This window comes from Triticum aestivum, chromosome 1A, assembly GCF_018294505.1.
Source record: "Triticum aestivum cultivar Chinese Spring chromosome 1A, IWGSC CS RefSeq v2.1, whole genome shotgun sequence".
NCBI lineage: Eukaryota > Viridiplantae > Streptophyta > Magnoliopsida > Poales > Poaceae > Triticum > Triticum aestivum.
The window spans coordinates 56,034,664-56,044,587 of NC_057794.1; positions in this window are offsets into that span (position 1 = coordinate 56,034,664).

Consider the following 9,924-nt stretch of genomic DNA (forward strand, 5'->3'; position numbering starts at 1 on the left):
ATTACTAACTTTTTTTTGGATTTTTAGTTGCATCTAATATTTTTTTAGAAAATGACGATCAAATTTGAGAACATTTATGAATGTGAAAAAATGTCATCAAATTTGTTATTTGAAAATATTTATGAATATGAAAAAATATCACCAAATTTGTTATTTGAAAATATCATCAAATTTGTTATTTGAAAATATCATCATTTTTTTTGGATTTTTAGTCGCATTCATTTGTGAATTGGTAAAACCTTTATGAATGTGAAAAAATATCATCAAATTTGAAAAAATATTCATGAATTCAAAAAGTGCCCATGAAATTTAAAAATATTCATGAGTTAAAAAAATATTAACAAATTCAATACTTTTTGTGAGTTAGAAATTCAATACCAGAATAAACACATAAATAAATATTCATGAGGACTAGAACAGAAGAAATATCATTACTAGTTTTGCAAAACAAAAAAATATATAATTGTTAGCTAGGGGCTTACGGGCGGAGGAGACCGGGCGGCAGCGCAGTGGGTGGGTCGGCGGCGCAGTGGGTCGGCGGCGAGGCCCGAGACGATGAGGCGGGGCGCGGGGGTCGTCGGAGCGGCCGGGTGTGGAGCGAGGGGGAGGGGGAGTGGAGGGAGGGACAAAGGGATCGAGCGAATTAGCTAGGGGGAGATTACTAATGGCGCACCCCTTGGCGGTGCGCTATTAGCTAGGGGAAAAAACTTACTAATGACGCACATGTGGAGAGTGCGCCATTACTAGTTTTAACTAGTAATGGCGCATTGTCTACATGATGCGCCATTAGTATGTTTGAAAAAATGAAAAAAAATGTTAATAGTGGCGTATCATGTATCTGGTGCGCCATTAGTGTCTTCCACACTAATGGCGCACCTGCACATGGTGCGCTACTGCTATATTGTAGTGGCGCACCACATGTCAGGTGCGTCATTAGTGTTAATTCCATCTATAGCCCTTTTCATAGTAGTGTCTAGCTTTGCCCTAAATTAAACTTATTTAAGTTTGACCACTTCTAAAAGTTAGCATCTAAACAACCAAATTTGTTTTATTGGATTTATTATCAAACATACTTCCATGCTACATATATTCAATGTTGCGGGCATAAGCTAATTTCTCTATACAATTGGTCAAAAAGTTTAATCCGGTTGGTTGTAGCATGCCAGCATCCCGGCATCTCTACCGTAGCATCATATGGCCGCTGTCCTAGCCACGGTCCAATACTGGTGGCAGCTTCTGGTAAGGTCGATTCCAGCTCTGCCCCAGCCGATTGTAGCACCACAGCTGCCGGTTGCAGACTCTGTCGAGCCGAAGCAGCCTCACGTCCCCGCCGACACGGCATCCGCTTCTACCTCTTGAGCACTGCGTTGGTTTTCCCCAAAGAAGAATGCATGATGCAGCAAAGTAGCGTAAGTATTTCCCTCAGTTTTTGAGAACCAAGGTATCAATCCAGTAGGAGGCTACACGCGAGTCCCTCGTACCTGCACAAAACAAATAAATCCTCGCAACCAACGCGATAAGGGGTTGTCAATCCCTACACGACCACTTACGAGAGTGAGATCTGATAGATATGATAAGGTAATTTTTTTGGTATTTTTATGATAAAGATGCAAAGTAAAATAAAAGCAAAGTAGAAAGCAAAGGAAATAACTAAGTATTGGAAGATTAATATGATGAAGATAGACCCGGTGGCCATAGGTTTCACTAGTGGCTTCTCTCAAGAGCATAAGTATTCTACGGTGGGTGAACGAAATACTGTTGAGAAGTTGACAGAATTGAGCATAGTTATGAGAATATCTAGGTATGATCATGTATATAGGCATCACGTCCGAGACAAGTAGACCGACTCCTGCCTGCATCTACTACTATTACTCCACTCATCGACCGCTATCCAGCATGCATCTAGAGTATTAAGTTAATGAAAATAGAGTAACGCCTTAAGCAAGATGACATGATGTAGAGGGATAAACTCATGCAATATGATGAAAACCCCATCTTGTTATCCTCGATGGCAACAATACAATACGTGCCTTGCTGCCCCTACTATCACTGGGAAAGGACATCGCAAGATTGAACCCAAAGCTAAGCACTTCTCCCATTGCAAGAAATATCAATCTAGTAGGCCAAACCAAACTGATAATTCGAAGAGGCTTGCAAAGATAACGAATCATACATAAAAGAATTCAGAGAAGATTCAAATATTATTCATAGATAGACTTGATCATAAATCCACAATTCATCGGTCTCAACAAACACACCGCAAAAAGAAGATTACATCGAATAGTTCTCCACAAGAGAGGGGGAGAACATTGTATTGAGATCCAAAAAGAGAGAAGAAGTCATCTAGCTAATAACTATGGACCCTTAGGTCTGAGGTAAACTACTCACACTTCATCGGAGGGGCTATGGTGATGATGTATAAGCCCTCCGTGATCGATGCCCCTCCGACGGAGCTCCAAAACAGGCCCCAAGATGGGATCTCATGGATACAGAAAGTTGCGGCGGTGGAATTAGGGTTTTGGCTCCTTATCTGATCGTTTGGGGGTACGTAGGTATATATAGGAGGAAGGAGTACGTCGGTGGAGCAACAAGGGGCCCACGAGGGTGGAGGGCGCGCCTCGGGGGGGGGGGGGGGGGTAGGCGCGCCCCCTACCTCGTGGCCTCCTCTTTTGTGTCTTGACATAGGGTCCAAGGCTCCCGGGTCTTGTTCGTTAAGAAAATCACGTTCCCGAAGGTTTCATCCCGTTTGATATTCCTTTTCTTCAAAATCCTAAAACAGGCAAAAAACAACAATTCTAGGTTGGGCCTCCGGTTAATAGATTAGTCCCAAAAATAATATAAAAGTGGATAATAAAGCCCAATAATGTCCAAACAGCAGATAATATAGCATGGAGCAATCAATAATTATAGATACGTTGGAGACGTATCAAGCATCCCCAAGCTTAATTCCTGCTCGTCCCCGAGTAGGTAAATGATAAAAACAGAATTTTTGATGCGGAGTGCTACTTGGCATAATTTTAATGTAATTCTTCTTAATTGTGGTATGAATATTCAGATCCGAAAGATTCAAGATAAAAGTTTAATATTGACATAAAAATAATAATACTTCAAGCATACTAACAAAGCAATCATGTCTTCTCAAAATAACATGGCAAAAGAAAGTTATCCCTACAAAACCATACAGTCTGGCTATGCTCTATCTTCACCACACAAAATATTTAAATCATGCGCAACCCCGATGACAAGCCAAGCAATTGTTTCATACTTTTAGTGTTCTCAAACTTTTTCAATCTTCACACAATACATGAGCGTGAGCCATGGATATAACACTATAAGTGGAATAGAATGGTGGTTGTGGGGAAGACAAAAAGGGAGAAGATAGTCTCACATCAACTAGGCGTATCAACGGGATATGGAGATGCCCATCAATAGATATCAATGTGAGTGAGTAGGGATTGCCATGCAATGGATGCACTAGAGCTATAAGTATATGAAAGCTCAACAAAAGAAACTAAGTGGGTGTGCATCCAACTTGCTTACTCATGAAGACCTAGACCATTTTGAGGAAGCCCATCATTGGAATATACAAGCCAAGTTCTATAATGAAAAATTCACACTAGTATATGAAAGTGATAACATAGGAGACTCTCTATCATGAATATCATAGTGCTACTTTGAAGCACAAGTGTGGTAAAAGGATAGTAACATTGTCCCTTCTCTCTTTTTCTCTCATTTTTTATTTGGGCCTTTTCTCTTTTTTTGGCCTCTTTTTTTTTCGTCCGGAGTCTCATCCCGACTTGTGGGGGAATCATAGTCTCCATCATCCTTTCCTTACTGGGACAATGCTCTAATAATGATGATCATCACACTTTTATTTTTCTTACAACTCAACAATTACAACTCGATACTTAGAAGAAAATATGACTCTATATGAATGCCTTCGGTGGTGTACCGGGATATGCAATGAATCTAGAGTGACACGTATGAAAGAATTATGAATGGTGGCTTTGCCACAAATACGATGTCAACTATATGATCATGCTAAGCAATATGACAATGATGGAGTGTGTCATAGTAAACGGAACGGTGGAAAGTTGCATGGCAATATATTTCGGAATGGCTATAGAAATTCCATAATAGGTAGGTATGGTGGCTGTTTTGAGGAAGGTATATGGTGGGTGTATGATACCGGCGAAAGGTGCGCGGTATTAGAGAGGCTAGCAAAGGTGGAAGGGTGAGAAAAGTGCGTATAATCCATGGACTCAACATTAGTCATAAAGAACTCATATAGTTATTTCAAAAATCTACAAGTTATCAAAGCAAAGTATTACGCACATGTTCCTAGAGGGATAGATTGGTAGGAAAAGACCATCGCTCGTCCCCGACTGCCACTCATAAGGAAGACAATCAAAAAATAAATCATGCTCCGACTTCATCACATAACGGTTCACCATACGTGCATGCTACGGGAATCACAAACTTTAACACAAGTATTTCTCAAATTCATAACTACTCAACTAGCATAACTTTAATATCACCATCTTCATATCTCAAAACAATTATCAAGTATCAAACTTCTCATAGCATTCAACACACTCATAAGGAAGTTCTTTTATTATTCTTGTATACCAAGCATATTGGGATTATTTAAGTAAATTACCATGCTATTTAAGACTCTCAAAATAATCTAAGTGAAGCATGAGAGATCAATAGTTTCTATAAAACAAATCCACCACCGTGCTCTAAAAAGATATAAGTGAAGTACTAGAGCAAAACTATATAACTCAAATGATATAAGCGAAGCACATAGAGTATTCTAACAAATTCCAAATCATGTATGACTCTCTCAAAAGGTGTGTACAGCAAGGATGATTGTGGTAAAATAAAAAAAGTAAAGACTCAAATCATACAAGACGCTCCAAGCAAAATACATATCATGTGGTGAATAAAAATATAGCTCCAAGTAAAGTTACCGATAGAAGTAGACGAAAAGAGGGGATGCCTTCTAGGGCATCCCCAAGCTTTGGCTTTTAGGTGTCCTTAGATTATCTCGGGGGTGTCATGGGCATCCCCGAGATTAGTCTCTTGCCACTCCTTGTTCCATAATCCATCAAATCTTTACCCAAAACTTGAAAACTTCACAACACAAAACTTAAAGTAGAAAATCTCGTGAGCTCCGTTAGCGAAAGAAAATAAAAGACCACTTCAAGGTACTGTAGTGAACTCATTCTTTATTTATATTGGTGTTAAAACTACTGTATTCCAACTTCTATATGGTTTATAAACTATTTTACTAGCCATAGATTCATCAAAATAAGCAAACAACACACGAAAAACAGAATATGCCAAAAACAGAACAGTCTGTAGTAATCTGTAGCTAGCGCAAGATCTGGAACCCCAAAAATTATAAAATAAATTGCTGGACGTGACGAATTTATCTATTAATCATCTGCAAAAATAATTAACTAAATATCACTTTCCAAATAAAAATGGCAGCAGTTCTCGTGAGTGCTAAAGTTTCTGTTTTTTACAGCAAAATTAACAAGACTTCCCCAAGTCTTCCCAACGGTTCTTCTTGGAACAAACACTAATTAAACACAAAAAACACAACATAAACAGAGGCTAAATAAATTATTTATTACTAATCAGGAGCAAAAAGCAAGGAATAAAAATAAAATTGTGTTGCCTCCCAACAAGCGCTATCGTTTAACGCCCCTAGCTAGGCATAATATTTCAATGATGCTCACATTAAAGACAAGAATTGAAGCACAAGGAGAGCATCCTAAAACACGTGACAAACACATCTAAGTCTGACATACTTCCTATGCATAGGCATCTTATAGGCAAACAAATTATCAAGGCAAGCAAAAACTAGCATATGCAAGGAAGCGGAACGAAACAATAGCAATCTCAACATAACGAGAGGTAATTTAGTAACATGAAAATTTCTACCACTATATTTTACTCTCTCATAATAATTACATGTAGGATCATAAGCAAATTCAACAAAATAGCTATCACATAAAATATTTTCAACACGAGCCACATGCATGCAAAGTTGACACTCTTCCAAAATAGTGGGATTAACATTAACTAAAGTCATGACCTCTCCAAACCCACTTTCAATAATATTGCAAACACTATTATCAATCTCATATTCATCATGGGGCTTAAATAAATTTTCAAGATCAAAAGAAGAATCACCCCAATCATGATCATTGCAACAAATAGTAGTCCTAGCAAAACTAGCATCCCCAAGCTTAGGGTTTTGCAGATCATTAACACAATTGACATTAAAGGAATTTATAATAACATCATTGCAATCATGCTTTTCATCGAAGGAACTATTATGTATGGGTGCAATAGCAACGATCTCATGTTTAACATAAGGAACTATAGCAAATTCATCTTCATAAATATTGGCATCGTGGCCACAAGAATAGCAAGCATCGTGTTCATCAAGGGATATTTCAATCAAATCATTGGAATCATAATTATCTATAGATTCATGCATATCATTATTTTCTTCCGAAGCAACGGTCATTCTTTCAATAAATTCTTTGACATAGACATTGTGAGCATAGTTTTCATAGCAATATTTAAGTATGTCAAAATTTTCAGATTTGTAGAGAGTAATATCATATTTTTCAATCAAAGAAGCAACTTCATAAGCACCCTTAAAAGCAACAAATTCTTCAATTCGTTCAATATCGTAGTAACTATAAACACCTTTTGTATAAGAAGATAAGATTTCAATATCATTAAACTCACATAGGTAGGGGAGGTGTTTTTTTGGGTTCTTAGAGCAACAAGTAAAATCATAAATTTCACAAAGATTCCAAGCATAACACAACAATCTGTTTATTTGATTCCATAAGAGTCTCCCTTTTTCAGACAAACGGTGACGCACAAAATGAGCATTCTCATCTAAAGATTTCCCATCAACTAGGCTAGTTGGGGTTTCAGCACGAGCGCATAAGGATCGAAGATGATCTAAGTAGAACACTTTAAGTGGATCCATATCAATAGATTTTTAGCAAGCAAAGATGCAAGCAAATAGAAGGCACATGGAAACACAAACAAGGATACATACGAGAAGAAGGCAAATAGAGAAAGAGAGGAAGGATAGAGAGAGAGGGCGAATAAAACGGCAAGGGTGAAGTGGGGGAGAGGAAAACGAGAGGCAAATGGCAAATAATGTAATGCGGGAGATAGGGATTGTGATGGGTACTTGGTATGTTGGCTTTTGCGTAGACTCCCCGGCAACGGCGCCAGAAATCCTTCTTGCTACCTCTTGAGCACTATGTTGGTTTTCCCCGAAGAGGAAGGCATGATGCAGCAAAGTAGCGTAAGTATTTCCCTCAGTTTTTGAGAACCAAGGTATCAATCCAGTAGGAGGCTACGCGCGAGTCCCTCGTACCTGCACAAAACAAATAAATCCTCGCAACCAACGCGATAAGGGGTTGTCAATCCCTACACGGCCACTTACAAGAGTGAGATCTGATAGATATGATAAGATAATATTTTTGGTTTTATGATAAAGATGCAAAGTAAAATAAAATAAAAGTAGAAAGCAAAGGAAATAACTAAGTATTGGAAGATTAATATGATGAAGATAGACCCGAGGGCCATAGGTTTCACTAGTGGTTTCTCTCAAGAGCATAAGTATTCTATGGTGGGTGAACGAATTACTGTTGAGCAATTGACAGAATTGAGCATAGTTATGAGAATATCTAGGTATGATCATGTAAATAGGCATCACGTCCGAGACAAGTACACCGACTCCTGCCTGCATCTACTACTATTACTCCACTCATCGGCCGCTATCCAGCATGCATATAGAGTATTAAGTTAATGAAAACAGAGTAACGCCTTAAGCAAGATGACATGATGTAGAGGGATAAACTCATGCAATATGATGAAAACCCCATCTTGTTATCCTCGATGGCAACAATACAATACGTGCCTTGTTGCCCCTACTGTCGCTTGGAAAGGACACCGCAAGATTGAACCCAAAGCTAAGCACTTCTCCCATTGCAAGAAAGATCAATCTAGTAGGCCAAACCACACTGATAATTCGAAGAGGCTTGCAAAGATAACCAATCATACATAAAAGAATTCAGAGAAGATTCAAATATTATTCATAGATAGACTTGATCATAAACCCACAATTCATCGGTCTCAACAAACACACTGCAAAAAGAAGATTACATCAAGTAGTTCTCCACAAGAGAGGGGGAGAACATTGTATTGAGATCCAAAAAGAGAGAAGAAGCCATCTAGCTAATAACTATGGACCCGTAGGTCTAAGGTAAACTACTCACACTTCATCAGAGGGGCTATGGTGATGATGTAGAAGCCCTCCGTGATCGATGCCCCCTCCGGCGGAGCTCCAGAACAGGCCCCAAGATGGGATCTCGTGGATACAGAAAGTTGCGGTGGTGGAATTAGGGTTTTGGCTCCGTATATGATCGTTTGGGGGTACGTAGGTATATATAGGAAGAAGGAGTATGTTGGTGGAGCAACAGGAGGCCCACGAGGGTGGAGGGCGCGCCTGGGGGAGGGGTAGGCGCGCCCCCTACCTCGTGGCCTCCTCTTTTGTGTCTTGATGTAGGGTCCAAGTCTCCCGGGTCTTGTTCGTTAAGAAAATCACATTCCCGAAGATTTCATTCCGTTTGGACTCCGTTTGATATTCCTTTTCTTCGAAACCCTAAAACAGGCAAAAAACAGCAATTCTGGGCTGGGCCTCCGGTTAATAGGTTAGTCCCAAAAATAATATAAAAGTGGATAATAAAGCCCAACAATGTCCAAAACAGTAGATAATATATCATGGAGCAATAAAAAATTATAGATACGTTGGAGACGTATCATCCGCTGCCGCAATAAAAAAAGCACCAGCTCGTCTGTCCTCCACAGCACCCTGATACGTCCATTTTGCATCATGCTTTTATATCGATATTTATTGCATTATGGGCTGTTATTTCACTTTATGTCACAATACTTATGGCTATTCTCTCTTATTTTACAAGGTTTATATAAGGAGGGAGAATGCCGGCAGCTGGAATTCTGGGCTGGAAAAGGAGCAAATACTAGAGACCTATTCTGCGCAACTCCAAAAGTCCTGAAACTACAGGGAACATCTTAAAACAAATAAAGAAAAATCCTCGCCAAAGATGAAGGCCAGGAGGCCCACACCCTGCTCACGAGGGTGGGGGGCGCGCCCCCTACCTCGTGGGCCCCCTGGTGGCTCTCCGACGTCCATCTTCTCCTATATGAAGTCTTTCGATGATAAAAAAATAGGAAGGAACTTTTCGGGACGAGACTCCACCGCCACGAGGCGAAACCTTGGCGGATCCAATCTAGAGCTCCGGCAGAGCTGTTCTGCCGGGGAAACTTCCCTCGGGGAGGGGGAAATCATCACCATCGTCATCACCAACACTCCTCTCATCGGGAGAGGGCAATCTCCATCAACATCTTCACCAGCACCATCTCATCTCCAAACCCTAGTTCATCTCTTGTATCCAATTCTTGTCTCAAAGTCCGGGATTGGTGCTAGTAGGTTGCTAGTAGTGTTGATTACTCCTTGTAGTTGATGCTAGTTGGTTTATTTGGTGGAAGATCATATGTTCAGATCCTATATGCATATTATTACCCCTCTGATTATGAACATGAATATGCTTTGTGAGTAATTATGTTTGTTCCTGAGGACAAGGGAGAAGTCTTGCTACTAGTAGTCATGTGAATTTGGTATTCGTTTGATATTTTGATAAGATGTATGTTGTCTAGCCTCTAGTGGTGTTATGTGAACATCGACTACATAACACTTCACCATTATTTGGGCCTAGAGGAAGGCATTGGGAAGTAATAAGTAGATGATGGGTTGCTAGAGTGACAGAAGCTTAAACCCTAGTTTATGCGTTGCTT